The sequence below is a fragment of the Chiloscyllium plagiosum genome, unplaced genomic scaffold, assembly GCF_037043375.1.
Source record: "Chiloscyllium plagiosum isolate Xiang-an unplaced genomic scaffold, Cpla_swu_hap1 HiC_scaffold_18, whole genome shotgun sequence".
Lineage (NCBI taxonomy): Eukaryota > Metazoa > Chordata > Chondrichthyes > Orectolobiformes > Hemiscylliidae > Chiloscyllium > Chiloscyllium plagiosum.
Window position 1 is genome coordinate 6,857,012 of NW_028270156.1, and position 24,950 is coordinate 6,881,961.

The 24,950-nt window shown below is 43.9% G+C and overlaps 1 protein-coding gene across 13 annotated transcripts in view; it reads left to right on the forward strand.

Annotated features, from left to right (window-relative positions):
• Positions 1–24,950, forward strand: part of nav2a (neuron navigator 2a) — a 1,144,654-nt gene that overhangs the window by 924,450 nt on the left and 195,254 nt on the right. The window lies entirely within an intron of this gene.

The following is a 24,950-nucleotide window of genomic DNA, read 5'->3' on the forward strand; positions in this document are numbered from 1 at the left end:
CCCAATCCATGCCCCTCATGACCTTATAAACCTCTATAAGGTCACCCCTCAGCCTCCGACGCTCCAGGGAAAACAGCCCCAGCCTGTTCAGCCTCTCCCTGTAGCTCAAATCCTCCAGCCCTGGCAACATCCTTGTAAATATTTTCTGAACCCTTTCAAGTTTCACAACATCCTTCTGATAAGAAGGAGAGCAGAATTGCACGGAAGACCAAACTTAAAAATTAGATTTCCTGCCTGTTGATCAAACTAGTCTGGTGAATGTGTCTCGTACCTGAGTCTTGAGGGTGTATCAGCAGCAAAGGAATTAAAAGAATCATTTAAAATCAGTGAATTTTGAAGAATACGATTTGCCAGAAGTTATTTACAGCTGAAGGGAGCAAGACGTTGGGATTGCACTGACAAAAAAGACTATTCATTTGAGGAGACCTTTCCTTCATTGCAATGTCATACATTACATGCCTTTCTTGTTAAAATATTTACTTAAAGTGTTGTTTTAAGCAATTCAAATCTCTCAAGGTCTGTATTGTTGAAACGGTTGAGTTTCTAACTGATGTGCTTCGCAAAACGGGCTGGCAGACACTATACTATGGGAAATGGCCTTTCACAAGTGCCAGGGGAATGTCAATATTTGTCTAATTTTGTGAATTAAGATCATATTGAGTTTGCAACTTGTGCACTTCTTTGACAGCAGCTACTGGTTTTGTGTGGTGTAATCGGTCCTTCGAAAACTATTAGTGTCAATTTTTGTCACAGCAACACACTAGAATTCAGCTCTTTTTCTGAGGAAGCCCGGCTGGTTTTAGTCAGGAAGGAGCCCCTTCAGCTTTCTTTTGTCAGTGGAAAATGTGTCTATGAGGCTGAACTGTTGCTTCAGATAAGGGAAAGGTAAAGTCACCAAAGTCCCACTCCCTCATTAGAAAGAGATGACTGTGAGTGGTTTAACCTGAGTCACCATACCTGAGCTGAGGGGTGAGATTGAGAAGGTGAGTTGTGGAAGCCCTACAGTGCAGGAAAAGGCCATTTGACCCATTAAGTCCACACCAACCCTCTGAAGAGCATCCCAACCATACTATCTCCATTATCCTGCATTTCCAATGACCAATTCACCTCACCTGTGCATCTTTGGACTGTGGGAAGAAACTAGAGCACCCAGAGGCAAACCACTCAGACACAGGGAGAACATGCAAACTCCACACAGTGTGGAATTGAACTTGTGTTAACCACTGAGTCCTTCATGGTGACTAACGAATAAGACATGAATAATGAATAATAAAAACATTCTCCTAAATTTGCACCCCTCAGCTCAGGTATGGTGACTCAGGTTAAACCACTCACAGTCATCTCTTTCTAATGAGGGAGTGGGACTTTGGTGACTTTACCTTTCCCTTATCTGAAGCAACAGTTCAGCCTCATAGACACATTTTCCACTGACAAAAGAAAGCTGAAGGGGCTCCTTCCTGACTAAAATGTCAAGGCACTTACCTCAGTCGGAAAAGTCCAGCCCATACTTTGGTGAAGTGATGTTCATCTTGGCATTTCACCTGTTATGGGAAATAGCTGTATGAGATCAATCTGAAGAAGGGTTACACCCGAAACATTGACTGCTCCATCTCCTGATACTGCCTGGCTTGCTGTGTTCTTCCAGCCTCCTGCTTGTCTACCTTGGATTCCAGCATATGCAGTTTTTTTTGTCTCTGTGTGAGATAATCTGGCTTGGCTTGCATTGTGATTGCTCTCTTAGCCAAAGAAACATCAAACATTTTGACTCATGCCTGGAGAATGGCTTCGTAAGGGCCAAGTGTGAGTTTCATCATGCAGGCAAAAAGCCAGGAGCCAATGAGAGCGGGTGGCAAGAAAACTATAGCCCTGAAACTCTTCCATGGTCACATGCATTTTTAAATGAAGCCTTGATCTGGCTGTAAAGAAAATTATTAACCTTATTTAATCAAATGTTTTATTAATGCACTTATTCCAAAAATGATGCAGCCAATAATTCATCTCAGTGTGAAGCCTGGCTGTGGATAACCTCAGGTCTTCTGTGACATTTTGAAATGAAAGGATTATGAAGAAAGCAGAAACCATGCAAGTTGAAAATTAATGAGATCAGAGTGAAATGTAATAACTTTATGGAACCCTTGAAAAGGAATTTTACTGTGAGTTTCTCGGTATTTGAAATAAAAGGTTTGATAATGATCCCATTTCGTTTTCTGATGTATTGCATTCTTGCCTATGATTTCTTTAATTTCATTGGTCAGATATAAACTGCATTATATTTTCTGAAGGATGCCACTGAGAATTAAACCCACAGGCCTTGGGATAATCATGAGCTGCTTTTAAATTGTGCCAAGATGTGTATTCATGGCGTCAATTCCTGGTACACACATCTCCATTCCTAACTTCACCTCAGTAAAGAGACTTGCTCAGATTAGTTCAGGGCAATTCAGGGCCTATACAAGTGTATTCACCATAGCCTTACTCAAGTAGCTTGTTGCAGTATGAGAATTGATAGTACATAAGACTTTCAGGTGTATGTGTGTGCGTACGTGGTAATGTTTGTGCACACGTGTGTTTGCATTTTCAAGTGTCTCTACATGTGTACACATATTTTTGTGTGTATGTGCACATACATGTGTGCAGACATGTCTGTATGTGTGTGTGTGCACATAGGTGTGTATATATACATGAGTGTGTGGGTATTTGTGCATGTAACATATGTGTGCACGTATGTAGGAATATGTGTGTATGTATCTGCATGTGTGTGTCTGCATGCATATGAGTGTGGCCATGGGTATGTGCATGCATACTGAGCAGGATAGTTATAACCTGACTACCAGTTATAACCTGCACTGACAGATTGGTTCGGCCACTGTTGGAATCTTGCGTGCAATTCTGGTCTTCTTCCTATTGGAAAGATATTGTGAAACTTGGAAGAGTTCAGAAAAGATTTACAAAGATGTTGCCAGGGTTGGAGGATTTGAGCTATAGGGAGAGGCTGTATAGGCTGGGGCTGTTTTTCCTGGAACATCGGAGGCTAAGGGGTGACCTTAAAGAGCTTTATAAAATTATGAGGGGCATGGATAGGATAAATAGACAAAGTTGTTTCCCTGGGGTGGGGGGTAGTCCAGAACTAGAGGGCAGAGGTTTAGGGTGAGAGGGGAAAGATACAAATGAGACCTAAGGGGCAACTTTTCACGCAGAGGGTGGTACGTGTATGGAATGAGCTGCCAGAGGAAGTCGTAGAGGCTGGTACAATTGCAACATTTAAAAGACATATGCATGGTTATGTGAATAGGAAGGGTTTGGAGGGATACGGGCTGGGTGCTGGCGGGTGGGACTAGGTTGGGTTGGGATAGCTGGTCAGCATGGACGAGTTGGACCGAATGGTCTTTTTCCGTGATGTACACCTCTAGACTCTATGACTCTTTATGAACTCAGTGGTAACGAGAGATGGAACCTGAGGCAGATCTGGTTTTGTGCTGTACTCACTGAAGTGCTACTGGGAAAGGATGTATCCACTAACCTTACAAAATGATGTCTCAGCAGGAAGCTGTAGAACTTTTGGACGATATTTAACAGAGTTGGGGGAGGGGGGTCTCCAGGAATGGTCAGAGTCCCCTGTGTCTCCTACCCATCGAATTAACTGTCGTTCAGGCATTTAATAGGGCAGCAGAATGCCTTCCCTGACACCAAGAACCCCAGGGTTGGAAATTCATTGTCCCAGGAGCTTCTGGCCAATCAGAGGCTGATTGCCTTGCATTGCTTAGCAGAGTCACTGTAGGAACTGTGGCCCAGGATTGCCAAGGATCCCAGACCACAGCAGATAAGGCCAGACTGGAAGTCTCTTGGGGAGAGCCTGTGAGATATGATCAGACAAAAAAGCTGAGGTTGACCATTCAACCCATCGACTGTGCTTTGCCATTCATTGAAATCATGGCTGAATTGATCATCTTCAATGCCACTCCCCTGCCGTTCCCCTTAACCCTTGATTCCCTTACGCATTAAAAATCTGTTTTAGCTGTGAATATATTTAATAACCCAACCGTAACGAGTCTTTTTAATGAACAATTTCACAGATTTGCTATCATCTGAGAAAGGAAATTGTCTGAAACGTGTGACTGCCATATTGTGATATTATGCCCTCTAGTCCTAGACCCCCATCCCCGGAAGCAGCAGGAAGTGATGGCCTAGGAGTGTAATAGCTGGATAATAATCCATAAACACAGGTAACATTCTGGGAAGTCATGTTCAAATAAAATAAAAATATGGAATTTAGAATCCAATGATGACTGTACAACCATCATCAATTGATGGAGGAAAAATCCGTCTAGCTAACTCATATCTTTTAGGAAACTGCTCTCTCTTTATTTGAGAAAAAACATTTTTTTGGAATTTTAAACAAATATACAATTTATAGGGAAGGCAGAATCATAAACGGCAGATTACAAAAATTGACTTTCATCTTTACTCAGTCTGGCCTATTTGTGACTCCAGCCCACAGCAATGTCAGTGACTCCAAACTGCCTTCTGGACAATTTGGAATGTGCAATAAATGATGCCCTATACACTGGCACCCCTGTGAATTAATAAAAGAGAACAGTCCTCATTTACCTTGATGTAGAGGAGCCAATGTTGGACTGGGGTGGACAAAGTTAAAACTCACACAACACCAGGATGTGGTCCAACAGATTTATTTGGAAGCACTAACTTTCAGAGCACTGCTCCTTCATCAGGTGGTTGTGGAGTATCAGGGAGAGCGCTCTGAAAGCTAGTGCTTCCAAATATACCTATTGGACTGTAACCTGGTGTTGTGTGATTTTAACCCCATTTATCTTGTCAAGCCCACTAAGAATCTAGTATGTTTCAATAAGGTCACATCTGATTCTTCTGTCTTCCATTGAAGGTGGAGCTGGGTACTGCTGATGCTGGAGATGAGAGTCAAGACTAGAATGGTGCTGGAAAAGCACAGCAGGTCAGGCAGCATCCATGGAGGCCTTATTCCTGATGAAGGAATGTTGATTTTCCTGCTCCTCGGATGCTGCCTGGCCTGCTGTGCTTTTCTAGCACCAGTCTAATCTTGACCCTGTCTTCCATTGAATACGTGTCCAAAGAGGAGTAGTCAGTCAGCAGAAATTAAGGTGACGGGCTGGAAGTAAGATAGAAAGTAAGGATTTAATCGGGCCCCCTTGTCCTTCCAAAGCAGATACTGAGGGCATTTGAATGATGCCAACCACCCCCATTCACGAAAGTCTGTAATGAAACCTGAGAATACCTCCACCTGTTACAGCCCAAGTCAATGCCCACGCCACCAACCTTGCCTTGAGGAATGCATAGATTCTCCCCTCTGTGTGGATCGACGAAACATTCCGCCATGTTACACTGCAGTCTCAACATCAGTGTGCAGTGCAATATACTCATAGAATAGAATTATAGAATCCCTACAGTGTGGAAGCAGGCCATTCAGCCCATCAAGTCCACACCAACTCTCTGAAGAGCATCCCATCCAGATCACTCACCCCCCCCCCCCCCCCCCCCGCCCCACCCCGCCCCACCCATCTTGTCCCTGTAAGCCTGCATTTCGCGTGACTAATCCACATAGTCTGCACATCCGTGGACATTATGGGCAATTTAGCATGGCCAATCCGCCTAACTCTATCTCTCTATGCTGCCAGCAATGATATAGAACCTAAACTGACCCAAAATGGAGTATCTCACACAGGACCCCTCTCTGGCCTCCTGTTGCAGTTACACCTACAGGTATATTGGTGTGAAGTGCTACATCTATTTGTAGTGTGAATCCCACTGCCCTTTACAAAGCCTAACTAGCACACTAACGGAGTTGCTGATCCCGCAGTAATACTGACGCCTGGAACCTTTCTGGTAGCTTGTGGCCTGTGGAGCAGTTTAAGCTGCTTGATTATTTTGTAGAACACAGATTGGTGCCAGCAAAATAATGCCACAGCAGGATGAAATGCTCATAACTTAAATTAAAAAGGGATTTGTCATGCTCTCACATTTACACAGCCACATATATTCCTTTTAGGTTTTTAGTTGTACTTTGGACCTGTGTTTTAGTTACCCTGGAGCTGAAGTGATTAGCCTGTTTTTGAACTGCTTTTGCTTAATCAGCTGGGGGCAGGAAGCACTCTTTGATCATTCCACGTGCGCCTGATACTGTTCTCACTTCATGTGCGTGTCTGTGTCCGTAACAAAGGTCACTGAACAGTTAAACCATTGCACATCCCTTCAGCTCACCCTGGGCGAGGTCAGTGCAAAACTGTCTGGGAGGCAGGAACCTCCCCTGTCTGTAACACACCCAACACTGCTTTTCAAAACTTGAACCATCAGAGGAGCTTCTGCTATTTCCTCCAGGCCATGTTCAAATGTCCCAATGAAACCAGGAACTTTCAGACAAGTCCCAGACTTGTTTCAGAGATGTTTCAATAAATCTCCACTTAAAATATGATAGCAACATTAAAGAGTCTTTGAGACAGATGCAAAAACAGGCAGGGAATAGAGGGATACAGACCATGTGCAGGGAGAACTGCCTTCTCAGTTTCTCTCTCCACCAATAATATCAATTTTTTATGTCAGTCTCTGCCTGTGTGCATGTGTGTGTCATGGGAATGTTATAAGAATCTAGCCTTCTTAACCAATAGAGTCATATGTTGACATACATAATATTATTTACCTACATCTAGGATCTATTTGTTTGTAATAAATGGTGATCCTTGTTAAGTGCAGGAACCTGTTGTGTGCTTTCAGTCAACCTGGCTCTATCAGACAGATACATTGCGGACTTTACTTACTTTGATAAAATCTTAAACTTTGTGAAGACTCCAGGAATAGTGAGGTTTGAGTTCCAGAGTGTTACCCCAATAAGGCCTGATAGCATGTAGATTTTAGACAGGAGCTTTTGCACCAAATTGTCTTTAGCACATCCCTGGAGGAGTTGTTTGTGGTTATTATAATGTGCTTTGCCGTCAAGAGTTCATTACTTGCTACAAGCTCCTATATATTTTTCTTCACACATTTAACCCTATTAGCATAATATTCAGACCTTACAAGTTGCAGTCTCCCTCCAGCATCTCGGCAGAGTGAGCGAGACAGAATTAATTTAATGGTTGAAGGACAGGTTAATGGAATCATTGGAACTCACAGCTGGGCTCACTTATTATACCAATGACAAAAGCCTTCGCTCCTACGAATAACTTTTTTCTTATTTCAACATGGTGGCTCATGATTGAAGTTTACAAGGTAGATTTAAATGCTGCCTTTTAATTATTTTTACTTATTCTTTTCAGGCACATAATTTCAGAGCAGGAAGTACTAGTACCTGGACCTTCTGTCTGGAAGTAGGGACAGCACCTCTGCTTAATCAGAACCTAAAACCACAATTCATGCTAAAGTTAGTTGCCTTAACCATTGCCACTGATTAGATTTGTTTGCTATCTACTGAGTTTAATTTGAAATCTAAGGAAATGTTAGCAGTATAAATAAAACAGTTACATTACAAAATATAACAAGCACAACATGTTTGCTGAAATTGAACATTTTTCAAACATCCAGCAAGCATTTCAGGAAATAAATGGGATAACTATCCCAAAGCTGCTGGGCAGTTCCATGTTTGAAACTGCCAAGAAAAACATCATAATTGCAAATAGGGAAATAGCAGGATGATTGTTTCAGATAAATTCCTTATAACTTCAGGATCGACAAGTATTAAAAATGTATATTTTACAAGTTACTAACTCAAGAAATATAATGATGTGTTGTGTTCTGAGACAAAACCTGTATGAGGTATACTGGAATCCATGGTTGGAATTTCCTGGCGCAGTATGGGGGGAGGTGCAGGAATGAAGAGGAGCTTATATAATGGTGTGGTCCCATGTTACCAGATCTTCATTCATCCTTGTACTGTGCACAGCCAATTTTACCAGATATGGGCTGGAAGATGGACGGATAGCTGACAGCTTGGCAATGCCCAGTTCTCAAAGTCACTGAACAAACCATTGTCAGGAACTTTCCTGCGTGGTTCTGATCGTAAAAATAGCATCAAGGCTCAGAGTGAGCAGCAGATAGATTGTGGACTAGCTATGAGACCATACGTTTGAACCAGTCATCAGGCTTTGTCTTTGAAAAGTGCCTCAATCAAGTTTGGACACTCTTCAGACTAGAAAAGAGGGATAGCTGTATGGATGGCACAGTGCCTCAGTGGTTAGCACTGTTGCCTCACAGCACCAGGGACCCAGGTTCAATTCCACCCTCGGGTGACTGTCTGTGTGGAGTTTGCACATTCTGCCCGTGTCTGCGTGGGTTTCCTGTGGGTTCTCAGTTTCCTGTGGGTTCTCTAGCTTCCTCCCTCAGTCAAGAGATGTGCAGGTTTGGTGGACTGACCATGCTAGATTGCCCCATAGTAACCAGGGATATGTGGGATATACGTTAGCCATGGGAAATGCAAGGTATTAGGGATGGGGTGCGCTGCTGTTCAGAGGGTTGGTGTGAACTCAATGGGCCGAATGGTCTCCTTCCACACTGTAAGGATTCTGTGATTCAGTGGTCTGATAACAGCTCCAGAGCCTCTATTACAGGGATTATGTTATAATGGAACTGAGATTTAATGGAGAAAGTTATGAACATTCCTTTGTGGTATTAATAAAGACTTCTAGTTATACTGCCATGGTGTTAAGACCCTGTCTGTCCCAGGCTGCCAGTGATAGTCATGCACATCATGAAGCCAAAGTGAAGTGTTCTGAGTGATAGGAAATCTCCCAAGTCTGCAGAACCCACTGAGGCAGTTGGTCATCATCACAGGGGAAGCTTCATTTACCTATTGGGGTCAGACTTTGACTCTCCTTCAGGAGAGGAGGCAAGTGGCATAGATGTGGGCGTGCAATGACCAGGGGAGCTCCAGCAAGGTGCAGAAACCAGTGGGTGTGGACAAGAAAAGCATCTGGGCAACAGGCAACAGAAGGCACTGCCTAGCACCACAGGCTGCATGGTGTAACTCAGCCGTGAATGGTTGATCCATGCTCCAGTGTATGAGATAGCCACAGCCTGTATCCTCTGGGTACATGAGTCCTCCTGGTGCCCAGTACATTCAAAACTACTTCTCCTGTCAGTCATTAGCAGCTTTGTCATCGTGTTTAGAGGGGAGCAGGGTGTATTTTTAACAGTCAAAAGCCTATCAAGAGGAGCTACCATTGCCTTTGACCTGCCCTTTCTGCTCTATGTAAATTCCTGTGGTTTAGTACCTGGCATTGGTGTAAGTTATGGTGAGTTCTGTCCACCCATTGCTCCCCAGAACTGATGTCTTATTTCTAACTTATTTTTTAAACTCATAGAGTCATAGAGATGTACAGCATGGAAACAGACCCTTCAGTCCAATCAGATATCCTAACCCAATCTAGTCCCACCTGCCAGCACCCGGCCCATATTCCTCCAAACCCTTCCTATTCATATACCCATCCAAATGCCTCTTAAATGTTGCAATTGTACCAGCCTCCACCACATCCTCTGGCAGCTCATTCCATACACGTACCACCCTCTGCGTGAAAAAGTTGCCCCTTAGATCTCTTTTATATCTTTCCCCTCTCACCCTAAACCTATGCCCCCTAGTTCTGGACTCCCCCACCCCAGGGAAAAGACTTTGTCTATTTACCCTATCCATGCCCCTCATAATTTTGTAAACCTCTATAAGGTCACCCCTCAGCTTCTGACGCTGCAGGGAAAACAGCCCCAGCCTGTTCAGCCTCTCGCTGTAGCTCAAATCCTTCAACCCTGGCAACATCCTTGTAAATCTTTTCTGAACCCTTTCAAGTTTCAAAACATCTTTCCGATAGGAAGGAGACCAGAACTGCATGCAGTATTCTAACAGTGGCCTAACCAATGTCCTGTACGGCCGCAACATGACCTCCCAACTCCTGTACTCAATACTCTGACCAATAAAGGAAAGCATACCAAACGCCTCCTTCACTATCCTATCTACCTGCGACTCCACTTTCAAGGAGCTATGAACCTGCAATTCAAGGTCTACTCTGTAAATTAATGCATCTCTTTATTCTTCTCTTGTATCCAAGTTTTGTACTTAGGTAATTGTACCTAATTTGGTACCATAAGAGGCAGTTGTTGTAAAAGCTTTTCACTGTATTTCCACTGTGGAGTACGCATGACAATAAAAGGATATTCAGTTCTATGAATGAGATCATGCTGTACTGTATTCTACCTTTTCAATCAGATAATTATCTCAAAAAGCTCTATTTATCTCCACTCAGGGGAATGCAAAATTGTCTTTATAATTTAACTCTTGTGAGCAAATCTATACTGGACTCATACCAAAACCATTCATTTTGTCATGTGCGTCAGTATATCAGCCGAATGCGGTGTATTAAGCCTGGTCTAATTCCAGTTTTATACATCAGCAGCACAATGTCTGTGCCTTTGTATGGAACCCTTCTTGAGATGAGGGCTGAGAAACAAGGGGTAAAAGTTTATTGGGCTGGACTGGAAGATGGAGTGGTCAGATCAGCCATGCTCTCACTGAATGGAGGACAAGGTTGAGGGGCCGAGTGGCCAAGTCCTACTCCAAATGTATCCATATGTTTGTATTCGATTAGCAATTTTTGTTCTCTCTGTACCTGCCCTGTCCTGATTCTTCTTTGCTTTTGCTTTCCTGGGAAGCTGGAAGGTCTGAAGGTGGATAAGTCGCCTGGAATGGGTGGACTACACTCCAGAGTTCGGAAGGCGAGAGCCGAGGAGATTGTGTGGCATTGGTGGTGATCTTTCAGGAATCACTGGAGTCAGGGAGGATCCCAGAGGCCTGGAAAACATTCAATGTAACACCCCTGTTTAAGAAAGGAGAGAGGCAGCAGACAGGGCTGGTTAGTTTGACCTCAGTCGTTGGTAAGATTTTAGAGTCCATTATTGGGGATGAGATGGCGGAGTTCTTGGAAGTGTATGGTAAAATAGAGCTGAGTCTTCATGGCTTTGTCAAGGGGAGGTCATGCCTGACAAATCTATTAGAATTCTTTGAGGAGGTAACAAGCAGGTGAGACAAAGGCATCAATGTGGACACACCAGTTTCTTCATTTCCCCTTCGCCCCCACCTTACCCCAGTTCCAACCTTCCAGCTCAGCACCGTCCTCATGACCTGCCCCATAGATTAGATTCCCTACAGTATAGAAACAGGCCCTTCGGCCCAACAAGTCCATATGAATCGTCTGAAGAGTAATCCACCCAAACTCATTCCCCTACATTTACCCCTGATTGATGCACCTAACACTATGGACAATTTAGTATGGCCAATTCACCTAACTTGCACATCTTTGGATTGTGGGAGGAAACCCACGCAGACACGGGGAGAATGTGCAAATTCCACACAGACAGTCGCCCGAGGCAGGAATCGAACCTGGGACCCTGGCGCTGTAAGGCAGCAGTGCTAACCACTGAGCCACCCTGCCGCCCCACCTGTCAACCTTCCTTCCCACCTATCCGTTACACCCTCCTCTCCGACCTATCACCTTCAGTCCCACCTCCATCCACCTATTGCACTCTCAGCTACCTTCCACCAAACCCCACCCCCTCACATTTATTTCTCCACTCCCGAGGCTCCCAGCCTCATTCCTGACGAAGGACTTTTGCCCGAAATGTCAATTTTCCTGCTCCTTGGATGCTGCCTGGCCTACTGTTCTTTTCCAGCACCACTCTCATCTAGACAAAGGAGAGCCAGGGACATGATCTATTTGCATTTTCAGAACATCTTTGACAAGGTGCTTCACAGGATGCTGTGAAATAAGGTAAGAGCCCATGCTGTTAGGGGCAAGGTATTGGGATGAATAAAGAATTGACTGGCTGGCAGAAGGCAGAGAGTCGGAATAAAGGGATCTTTTTCAGGATGGAAACTGGTGACTAGTAGAGTTCCGCAGAGGTCCGTGTTGGGATCACAACTATTCATGTTATACATTAATGATCTGGACAAAGGAATTGAGATCTTTATCTCAACAAAGAAATGAAACAGGATAGACTACCTGACATTGACAATGGAAAAGACAATGGCAGAAACAGCCCTGTCAACTCAACAAAATCATCCTCACTAACATCTGGGGGCTGGGGCCAAAATTGTGAGACCTGTCTCACAGACTAGTTAAGCAACAGTCTGACATAGTCATACTCACAAAACCATACTTTACAGACACCATCACCATCCCTGGATGTGCCCTGTCCCACCAGCAGGACAGATCCAGCAGAGGTGGTGGCATAGTGGTGTACAGTCGGAAGGGAGTTGTCCTGGGAGTCCTCAACGCTGAATCCAGATCCCATGAATTCTCGTAGCTTCAGGTTAAATATGGGCAAGGACACCTCCTCCTGATTAGCACAAAATATACTCTAGGTGGGGAATTTCAATGTTCAACACCAAGAATGGTTCGGCAGCAGTAATACTGATTGAGCTCCTCGGGTCCTAAAGGACATAGCTGGTAGACTGGGTCTGCGGCAGGTGATAGGGGAACAAACAAGAGGGAAAACGATATTTGACCACATCCTTACCAATCTGCTATCTACAAATGCATCTGTCTACGACAGTATTGATGAGACTGACCATCACACAGTCCTTGTGGAGATAAAGTCCCGCTTCTACATTGAAAATATCATCCATTGTGTTGTCTGGCACTACCACTGTGTTAAATGGGACAGACTTCGACCAAATCTGGCAACTCAAGGCTGGGCATCCATGAAGCACTGTGGGCTATCAACAGCAGCAGAATTGTATTCCAGCATATCCCCCACTCAACCATTACCACCAAGCCAGGGGATCAACAATGGTTCAATGGAGAGTGCAGGAGGGCACACCAGGAGCAGAACCAGGCATACTTGAAGATGAGGTGTCAACCTGGTGAAGCCGCCATACAGGACTATTTGCAGACCAAACAGCATAAACAGCAAGTGATAGGCACAGCTAAATGATCTCTCAAACAACAGATCAGGTGTAAGTCCTGCAATCCAGCCACATCCAGTCGTAAATGGTGCTGGACAATTAAACAACTCAATGTTGAGGCGGCTCCACAACTATCCCAATCCTCAGAGATGAAAGAACTCAACACATCAGTGCAAAAGGTAAGGATGAAGCATTCGCAGCCATCTTCAGCAGAAGGGCTGAGGGGGTGATCCATCTCAACCTCCTCCAGTGGTGCCCAGCATTACAGATACCAGACTTCACCCGATTTGATTCACTCCACGTGATATCAAGAAACAGTTGGAGACACTGGATACAGTAAAAGGCTATGGGCCCTGACAACATTCCGACAATAGAACTTGCCGCTCTCCTGGCCAAGCTGTTCTGGTACAGTTACAACACTGACATCTACCCAACAATGTGGAAAATTGCCCAAGTGTGTCCTGTATACAAAAAGGAGGACAAATCCAACTGTCCCATCAGTCTGCCCTCGATCGTCAGTAAAATGATGGAAGGCATCATCAACAGTGCCATGAGCGTGGTTTGAAGGAGACATTGTTGACGGTGAGGACCAGTTCCACCAATTGAATGAGTGTTGAATGAGGAGGAGTATTGGTTGGGTTGGCTGGAGAGGGAACATCGGAGGGTTTTGGAGGTCTTTGCCATGGCAGATTGATGTGCACAGGGACTGGATGTCTGTGGTGAAGATGAGGTTTTGGGGACCAGGGAAACAAAAGTCGAAGGAGAGTTGTGGAGGGTGAGGATCATCAACTGTGCTACCAAGCAGCACCTGCTCAGCAATAACTTGCTCAGTGATGCCCAGTTTGGATTCCACCAGGGTCACTCAGCTCCTGACCTCATTACAGCCTTGTTTGAAACACGGACAAACGAGTTGAATTCCAGAGGGGAGGGGAGAGTGACAGCCCTTGACATCAAGCCTATATTCAACTGAGTGTGGCATCAAACAGCCCCACAAAACAGGAACCAGTGGATATCAGGGGCAAACTCTCTGGTGATTAGAGTCATACCTGACACGTAGGAAGATGGTTGTGGTTGTTGGAGGTCAGTCATTTCAGCTCCAGGACATCTCTGTAGGCCCAGTCATCTTCAGCTACTTCATCAATGACCTTCTCTCCATCATACGGTCAGAAGTAGGAATGTTCGCCGATAATTACACAATGTTCAGCATCATTTGCAACTCCTCAGATACCGAAGCAGTCCATGTTCGAAAGCAACAAGATCTGGACAATCTCCAGGCTTGGGCTGAAAGGACAAGTAACATTTGCACCAGAGAAATGCCAGTAATGACCATCACCAATAAGGGAGAATATAACCACCACTCCTTAACATTTCATGGTGTTACCTTCACTGAATATCAGCATCCTGAGTGGTTACCATTGACCAGCAATTCCACTGGACTCACCACATAAACACAGTGGCTACAAGACCAGGTCAGAGGCACAGAATACTGGAAGAACTAACTCATCTCCTTCGACCCCAAAGCCTATCCATCATCTGCAAGACAGAAGTCTGGAGTGTGATGGAATGGTCCCCACTTACCTGGACAGTAGCAGCTCTAAGAAACACTCAAAAAGCTTGACACCATCCAGGACAAAGCAGCCCATTTATTTGGCACCACATCCACAAGCATCCATTCCACTCACTACCAATACTCAGTAGCAGCAGTGTGTACTATCTACAAGATGCACTGCAGAAATTCACCAAGACCCCTTAGACAGCACCTTCCAAACCCACAACCACTTCCACCTGGAAGGACAAGGGCAGCAGAGACATGGGACCACCGCCACCTTCAAGTTTCCCTCCAAGCCACTCACATTCCTGACTTGGAAATATATTGCTGTTCCTTTATAGTCTCTGGGTCAAAATCCTGGAATTTCCTCCTTAATTACATTGTGAATCAAACCACGGCAGGTGGATTGCAATGGTTCAAGAAGGCAGCTCACCGCCACCACATTCTAAAGGGGCAACTAGGGACAGGGGCAATAAATTTTGGCCAGCCAGCAATACCATGTCCCATGAATGAATACAAATGATGTGAATGATCCCATGACACCAATTCAACGAGGAGCAGGTAAGTTTTCCCTGACGTTCCAGCCACTGTCACTGAAATGGACTACCTGGTCATGATCACTTCTTGGTGGGTGCATTCAGAATTTTTCTGTTTGTCTCCTAATTTGTAACAGTCACTACACACTACATGCTACACAGTACACACTGGAGTCAATTAGCTCAATTGGCTGCACAGTTGCTTGGAATGCAGAGTGATGCCCACAGTGTGGGTAATTCCTGTACCAGCTGAGGTTACCATAAAGGACTCTTTCTGAATCTTGTCCCTCACCTGAGGCTTGGTGACCCTCAGGTTAAACTGCCACTAGTCACCACTCTCATCAGCCCTATGGACTGATGAGATTATAATACTGTCACACATCAATGTATCTTGTGTGTTGGAAAGAGCTTTGGGGATATTGTGAGCTGATGTAAATACATGCATTACTTACTTTCTTTCCTCTTCTTTCTAATTTGTCCATCTGGAAAATTTAAGCAGCTCAAGATTGACAATAAATGCTGGCCCAGCATTTGTGAATGAACAGAAAAAAATGAGCTAGAGTCAATTGTTTGGGGCAAAGAACGTTTCAAAATTGTTGTAATGCTGTGTGTGAATGAGTACCTACTCACAATTCAAGGCTCTCACACTCTCTCTGTCTCACACTCACACACACAAACTCTCTCTTTCTCTCTCTCTCTCACACTCTATCTCTCTCACACACTCTCACTCACTCACTCCAAATCCTACCCAATTGAATCATTTACTTATCTTAAACATTTCACTTGTATTATCCTCTCTCTTTTTACACTCAAGTGAAGTTGTTATAATTTTATCCTTTAAGCCTGGATATCTTTCTGAAAAATTTGCACCAGACCCTTTCCAGGACTAAAATTTCCCTTTTCGAAATCAGCGCTGAGTGCAGTACTGGAAATGTGGCTTAATTGGAGTTTTACACATCTGCAGCATAACTTAACACCCCTTTGTATCGCAACTCTCTTGAGATCCAGGTTAACATTGCATGAGCTTTTTAAATTTTTTTGTACCTGTCCATTTATGTTTAGCTGGTAGACAGATTGCTGGTCTCTCAGGGAATCATGGGATATGGGGAGCAGACAGCAAAGTGGAGTTGAGGTCAAAGGTCAGCCATGACTGTATTGAATGGTGGAGCAAACCCAGGAGGCCATCTGTTCCACTCCTGTTCTTAGTTCTTATGTTCACTACTTGGAGCCTGCTGCATAATTTCAAGTTTCTAACTGGCCAGTGAAAACTCTGATCTTTCCACCCTGTAGTTGCACCTCCCTGCCAATAGCACTGCTGCTGTATCTCAACTTAGTTATTTCCCTTGCTGAGGATCAAGAAATGTCCCCTTATGTTCCTTTGTTAAAAATGTTTAACGGTAAATAATGTCAAATCAATGTTTTATCTAAAAAGAACAAACACCTTTACAAAACGGTGACCGAATTGTAACTCGGCCAGTTGTGGTCTTGTGATTATGATTTAGCAAAGATAGAACACGGAACATTCCAGTGCAGTACAGGCTCTTCGCCCCTCGATGTTGCGCTGGTCTGTGGAACCAATCTGAAGCCCATCTAACCGACACTATTCCATTCTCATCCATATGCTTATCCAATGACCATTAAATGCCCTTAAAGTTGGCGAATCTACTACTATTGCAGGCAATACGTTCCACGCCCCTACTACTCTCTGAGATGGTCACATACTGGTGACATCATTGGCTCAGTAATCCAGAGGCCCAGGCTCATGTCAGTGGAGCTCTGAGTTCAAATCCTTCTTTGTTCTTTCATGGAAAGTGGGAGTCACCAGCAACTTGTTGGCCCTTCCAGAAATGTTCTTGAACTGTCTGACTGGGGCCAATTCACAGGGGAATGCAAACTGAACCACATTGCTGTGAGTCTGCAGTCACATGTAGGCCAGACCAGCTAAGGACCGCAGGTTTCCATCCCTAAAGGACATCAGTGAACCATATAGGTTTTCAGGAAAATGCTGGCAAATGGGACTAGATTAATTTAGAATATCTGGTTGGCATGGACGAGTTGGACTGAAAGGTCTGTTTCCATGCTGTACAACTCTATGACTGAATGACTGCATTTGTGCCAGTGTCATTATATTTTATTTTAAAATGTGGTTGTCCAATTTGTTGAACTTGTCTCTTATCTTTGATGGAAACAAGCTATTCAGGAACAAATTCAATGTAAAGGTCCAGCACCGAGGAGGGAATTGATGTTCTGATTCCTCCCCCCACCTCTCACACACCCACACACATCCAACTAATCATTGATATGGAAGTGAGTTTATTTGTGTCTTCCATCCAATTTGGTTGCTCTGCATGTAATCATCAAATTATTCCTTGCCTCGGTTTACGGCAGCTCACTTCATAGCGTTTTTCTTTCTGACTCATAAAGCTGCAAATGTCTGTCCAGGCCCAAGGCCCAAATGATGACACTCCAGTTCTGCCTTGTGAAAGGTGCCATTTTCTGTCGTCTGACACCCAGGCCCCATGTTCATGCTCAGTTTAAAGTAGAAAATCCCATGATGCTATTTTGAAAAGTAACAGGCCAGAGTTATGCCTGGTTTACATGACAATATTTATCCCTGAACAATATTTATCCTGAAAAACAGGAACAATCTAGTCATTCGCACGTTGCTGTTTATGGCCCAGCTTTTCTTCATTGTGACAATAACTATCGTTCAAAAGTACTTCAGTGGCATTTAAGCAATTTTGAGACATCTGGTGATTGTAAAAAGTGTTATATAAATGCTTTTCCTTTAACATTATTTGCCAACACATCTCCCTAAGATCACACACTATAGTAACTGCAACATATTATACTTCATCCTTCAGCACAGAGGCTTGATCTCATATCAGGAATGGAATGCTGGGAAACAATTCCATTAAAATGAAGAGTATTTTTTTGTAAAGTCATGTCCAGAGAATTTGGTGTGGATAGGAAAGGTGGGTGGGGGGGTTGGTGGCTGGTGGTTGTCTGTGAGTTTATTTTTGCTTAACATTACCATTCATGGAGTCTTTCAGACCATAATATTAACTCAATGAATCTAAAATTCATCCAAGAGTATCATTCCAAAGCATCATCACTTTCGATCTCTATTACATAGGATTCCCTATACAAATATTATTTTGATCTCGGGACATTTTTGTGATGAAAATAGCTTTGTGTTCACTGGAATTCAATTAGATTTGACTGTGAAGGAAATCCAGTACTCACTGGGTTAACGGCCCCCATTTCGATCTCATAACATTATGGAATTCCATGGTTGTTTTTGTAATAGTGTAGGCAAATAAAGAGAGGAACTTTGCACCCCTGATTGACTTGTATTGCTTCATGGATATTGTGGAGTGGTGCCTGGGAACTGATTCCTGCTCCTGCTTGGAGCAGACTGCAGGATTGTCTTTGTCAGGCATTGTTCACTATGTACAGTGCCTGAGGGCTTGCTCACTGGGCAGGGTTATGCATTGCTTCTCATTTGAAACAAATGAACAGAAAGGAGCCTTTCTGAACAAAGCTGTCTGATCTAGCTGCTCGGAATTAATGGGATGTTATGCATGAGTACGTGAGCCTTTCAACTGGGAAGCAGTAGGACTGGGTGTCTTGTAATATTAGGGAGCTCCCAAGGGCTGAAAGCACAAGGTTCTGTGTGTTAGGCCACAGCTGAAGACTGGACCAGATGTTTTGGTGAGAGGAAGGAGGAAGGGCTCTTTATCACAATTTCTTTTTGATAAATATGGCAAGGCAGTGTGCAGAGTCAGCTAACACAGCAGGAGCCAAGCAGTGACTTATTATTTTGGAAGAGACGAAGGCTGGTGGGGTTTAGAAGCAGAACAGCACAGGGACTTTGCATTTGGCTTTCTGAGAGAGGCAAGAGGTGAGCAGAGGCGAAGATCTGGTCTGATGCAGCCAATGAGGTTTGTTTGTGGGGAGTAACGCAGAAAGAGCATGCTGAAAACCCAGGACGCAAAGAATCTCCAACCTGCTGCTGGTGTGGTGTGTGCTCCATATGTGACTGCCCACCTGCTGGAAGACTGCTGGAGGTAAGGCAACATTTTGGTTGCTTTTCATTTGAATTGAAACTGAGTGTTTCTCCTTACTTTATACACAATCAAGGTGTATTGGTAATGGTTATATAAATTATTTTCCATTCAGCCTTTCAATTCATCGGAGTATTACGGTGTGGATTCTTTCATTGTTAATCATGGAAGCTGGTTTTTCAGCTCCCCAAAGAGCATGCTGTCCTTTCCTTTTCTTGACAGTGTTACTTAGTTGTATGTTGCAAGCAAGAGCAAACAGTCAAACTCCAGTTCCAGCCTGCAAATGATTTTTGTGCAATTTGTACCTTCATTATTGTTGCTACACTCCACTCTTCACTCTTATGAATCGTAATAATAATCTCTTGCGGTTAGATTCCTCAGTTGACCATTAACCTAGTTAGGTTTTAAACTTCAGAGTTGATTGAGTTGCCTATACCTTTAATTTGAGTACTATACTGTGCCTCAAGTCATTTTCATTACAACATAATAAAAATATTCTTGTAAGTTTTAGCCAATGTTTTTATGTTCTCCAGTGCTTAAGGTAACAAGGATCAAAACAAAATCATTACATACTTTTTGTAGCTTCCAGTAGTTTATATCAATTTAATAATCCTTTTTTTTCTGGTAGCATCTAAGTTGTGGAATTTTAACTAAAGAGACAATGAACTGTGCATGTTGGAACGGCAACACTGTGACAAGATCATTTTAACATAAAGCTGCTCGTATTTCAGGAAAACAGGTTTGTTTAGATTGAGCTCAAAAGAGTGACTGATGCTATAGGTAGGAAATGCCTTCAGTGATTGAACAAAATGCCATCAGACCTGAGAGGTTATGAACAGATGAGTGTGTTACTATTGTTGCATAAAGCATTCGTGTAGTGATGGTTATTCCACCAGAAAAACAAAAAGAAAGATAGCGAGCGAGCAAACATCCCAAATCTCCAGGTTACCCAGAGGCTGGAACCCTCCAAAAAAACTTCCCAACTTCTCCTCAACCGTGGACTCCCCAGCACCACTATTGACAGGACCCTCAACCCAGTACGACCCATCTCCTGCACTTCTGCCCTCACCCATTTTCTTCCACCCCGCAACAGTGATAGGGTGGCCCTTGTCTTTATTCATCATCTCACCATATCCAGAGGCTCATCACCCGCCATTTCCGCCACCTCCAGTGAGATGCCAACACCAGACACATATTCCTCTCTCCTCCCTCTCTGCAGGGACTGTTCCCTCTGGGATACTCCCAACATCTCCCCTCGGAATCTTCCCCTGCAGCCGCCAAAGGTGTAATACCTGCCCATTTAGCTCCTCCTTCCTCAGTATCCAAGGGCCCAGACACACTTTCCAGGTGAAGCAGCACTTTACTTGCTCACAATTTGGTCTCCTATCCATTGGGGAAACAAACATCTACGTTCTGCCTGCAAAAAGATCCTATGACTCCAGTTGCCTGACACTTTAATACCGCACCCTGTTCCCCCTCCACCATCTCTGTCTCAGGTTTGCTGCAGCGTTCCAGCAAAGCACAGCACAAACTGGAAGAACAACATCTCATTTGCCGCTTGGGGATCCTCCAGCCCTTCAGTCTCAATATCGAGTTCAATTACTTTAGAGCCTGAATTCCTCCATGTCCCAACCCCGAACCACACACAAACCAGGCCTTATTATCACATAATTAGGGGCAAAAAAAAACTGTTGATGCTGGAATCCAAGGTAGACAAGCAGGAGGCTGGAAGAAAACAGCAAATCAGGCAGCATCAGGAGGTGGAGAAGTTGACATTTCAGATGTAACCCTTCCCCAGTCCTGAAGAAGGGTTACACCTGAAATGTCGACTCCTCCACCTCCTGATGCTGCCTGATTTGCTGTTTTCTTCCAGCCTCCTGCTTGTCTACCTTGTTATCACATAGTCTGCCATTATATACTACTGATGTTTAGCCACTAACCGTCTCCACTAACAGCTATTTACCCTCCTATCCAACTGTTCTTCTCTCTCTTTGGGCTCTATCCCAATGAATTATTTACTCCTTATCTTCTGCACATAAACCAACATTTTCCTAGCTACCATCATTTCTGAGGGTCACCAGCCCCCTGAAACGTTAATTCTGATTTCTCTTCACAGATACTGCCAGACCTGCTGAGCTTTTCCAGCAATCTCTATTTTTGTTCCCAACTTCTCAGTTGGGAGTGAGTCTGAATTCTTAACTTTAACCTTAATTTTTAACCAGGAAAGGTTTGAAGGATTAAAGTTTTTTTTATTCATTCATGGGATGTGGACCGCACTGGCTAGACCAGTGCTTATTGCCCATCCCTAATTGCCCAGAGGGCAGTTAAGAGTCAACCACTGTGGGTAAGAGTCACATGTAGGCCAGGTTAGGTAAGGATGGCAGATTTCATTCTCTAACATGAACCAGATGGACTTTTTCAATAGTTGGCAATGGATTAGACTCTTAATTCCATCTGCCATGGAGAGATTCAAACCTGGGACCACAAAACATTACCTGGATCTCTGGATTAACATAATAATGAAAATATCACTAGGCCATTTCCTCCCCTCAAATACTAGCCCGAGCATAACTCCTACCTTGGAATTAATATTACTTGCCACTTACTTTTCTTGGAAGAATTGCATGTCTGCAGTCACATAGTTAAGATAGTGCAATAGGACGGCAACAGCAAAATTGAGTTAGCATTTTGAGTCTGAGAAGATGTCTGCTAAACTGAAGAGATTTAAGAATTCTTTCTATCTTTTCTCAGTTTGGAAGAAGAGTCATATTACACTTGCAAGGTGAACCCCGTTTCACTCTCCAAAGAAGCTGCCAGACCTGCTGAGTTTCTCCAGTGCGTTTGGTTTTATTTCAAATTTCCAGCACCTGCAATGTTTTGCATTTGTGCTCCAAGACATTTTCCTTTCATGCATGATATAGACACTTGATGAAACGATCCTGAAATTTATTTGCATAAGACTTATTCTGCATGTTACTATGACTAGGATTTGAACTGTCATTTAGTTACAACACAAAGGGTAACTAAAATTCTAAATTGGAGGAAGGCCAAGATATGAGGCAAGTATTTTCAAAAGTTGACTTGGGAAACATGTTGGCAGGTAAAGGGACACCTGAAAAATTGGAAGCCTTCAAAAATGAGGTAACGAGAGTCCAGAGACGGAATGTTTTTGTTCGGGTGAAAGGCAAGGCTGGTAGATGTAGGGAATGCTGGCTGAGGAGAGAAATTGAGAAATTTGGTTAAGAAGGAAACATATGTCAGGCATAGACAAAAGAGATTGAGTATAAAGGCAACAGGAGTATTTTTAAGAGGGAAATCAGGTGGGCAAAAAGGGGACATGAGATAGCTTTGTCAATCCAAGGAGAATCCAAAGAGATTCTATAAATGCATTAAGGACGAAAGGGTGACTAGGGAGAAAATAGGGCCCTTTCCTGATGAAGGGCCTTTGCCCGAAAGGTCGATTCTCCTGCTCCTCGGATGCTGCCTGACCTGCTGAGCTTTTCCAGCACCACACTCGAGTCTCCCCTCAAAAGTCAGAAAGGCAGCCTATGTGTGGAACTGCAGGAGATGGGGGAGATACTAAATGAGTATTTTGCATCGGTGTTTACTGTTGAGAAGGACATGGAAGATATAAAATATGGGGAAATAGATGGTGACATCTTGAAAAATATCCACATTACAGAGGAGAGATACTGGTTGTCTTAAAACACATAAAATTGTATAAATCCCCAGGACCTGATCAGGTATACCTGAGAACTCTGTGGGAAGCTAGGGAAGTGATAGGTGGGCCCCTGCTGAGATATTTATATCATCGATAGTCACAGGTGAGGTGCCGGAAGACTGGTGGTTGGCTAACGTGGTGCCACGGTTTAAGAAGGTAGTAAGGACAAGCCAGGGAACTATAGACCAGTGAGCCTGACGTTGGTGGTGGGCAAGATGTTGGAGAGAATCCTGAGGGACAGGATGTACATGTATTGGGAAAGGCAAGGACTGATTAGAGATTGTCAACATGGCTTTGTGCTTTGGAAATCATGGCTCACGAACTTGATTGAGTTTTTTGAAGAAGTAATGAAGAGGATTGATGAGGGCAGAGTGGTGGGCATGATCTATATGGGTTTGAGTAAGGCGTTTGACAAGGTTCCCCATGGGAGACTGATTAGCAAGGTTAGATTTCATGGAATACAGGGAGAACTAGCCATTTGGCATAAGCCCTGAAGAAGGGCTTATGCCTGAAATGTCGATTCTCCTGTTCCTTGGATGCTGCCTGACCTGCTGCGCTTTTCCAGCAACACATTTTCAGCTATGATCTCCAACATCTGCAGTCCTCACTTTCTCCTCCAGAGAAGAAGGTTATCTCAGAATACAACAGGATCTTGGCCAGATGGGCCAGTGGGCTGAGGAGTGGCAGATGGAGTTTAATTCAGACAAATGTGAGGTGCGGCATTTTAGAAAGACAAATCAGAGCAGGACTTATACACTTAATGATAAGGTGCTGGGGAATGTTGCTGAACACAGAGACCTTGGAGTGCACAAATTTCCTTGAAAGTGGAGCTGCAGGTAGTTGGATAGTGAAAAATTCATTTGGTATGCTTTCCTTTGTAAGTCAGAACATTGATTTTCGGAGTTGGGAGGTCATGTTGCAGCTGTACATGATGTTGGTTAGGCCACTTTTGGAATACTGAGTGCAGTTCTGGTCTCCCTCCTATCGGAAGGATGTTGTGAAACTTGAAAGAGTTCAGAAAAGATTTACAAGGATGTTCCCAGGGTTGGAGGGCTTCAGCTATATGGAGAGGCTGAATAGGCTATGGCTGTTTTCCCTGGAGCATCTGAGGCTGAGGGGCGACCTTATAGAGGTTTATAAAATCATGAGAGGCATGGATGGGATAAATAGACATGATATTTTCCCTGCAGCGGGGGAGTGCAGAACTAGAGTGTATAGGTTTAGGGTGAAAGGGGAAAAATTTAAAAGGGACCGAAGGGGCAACTTTTTCACAGAGGATTGGACATGTATGCAATGAGCTGCCAGAGGAAATGGTGGAGGCTGGTACAATTGCAACATTTAAAAGGCATCTGGATGGGTACACAAATAGAAAGGGTTTGGAGGGATATGGGTAAATGGGACTAGGTTAGGTTATCTGGTTGGCATGGACTAGTTAGACTGAAGGGTCTGTTTCCATGTTGTACATCTCTATGACTCTTTGACTCTGAAGAAAAGCAGGACTTTGAACCTTTTAAGATAAGATTGGAATAGATTAGATTAAATTAACATGAAGACCGGCTGATCTTTGATATAAAAATGGCATATGTGTAACATCTGACATATCAATGGCTTTGTGAAATATATTAGGGCATTGAGAAAGAGAGCCCAGCATTTTTACTGACCTGATCATAAACTCAGTAATGATGTGTGCTCAAACAAAACAGAAACTCAGCAGCTCACGCAGCATCTAAGGATAGAAAGCAGAGTTAACATTTTGGCCCTTCATCAGAACTGATGGCTGCTCAGGAAAGGTAGAATATCTGCAGAAGACAGGAGGTCTTGAAGACAGGGAGGGGGCAGAAGGGATGTGGGAAGGAGTATGTGATAGCTGGAGATAGAGCCCAGAGGGAGAGAAGAGAACTACAGTTCAACAGACAAAGGAATGGGTGAAGGCCAGCCTGTGAGAATGAATAGCTACTAATGGGGATCATTAGTGGCTGACAGTGGGTCATTTGTGTTCGCAACCCACGTGATGACGAGGTCTGGGGTGTGGTGGTGGGTAAAGGGCACTGGAGAAAGTGCTCAGACCCTGAAATTATTGAACTTGATAGTGAGTTCAGAAGGCTGTGGGATCCCCAAGCAGAAATGTCTTGCAACTTGCATTGAATTT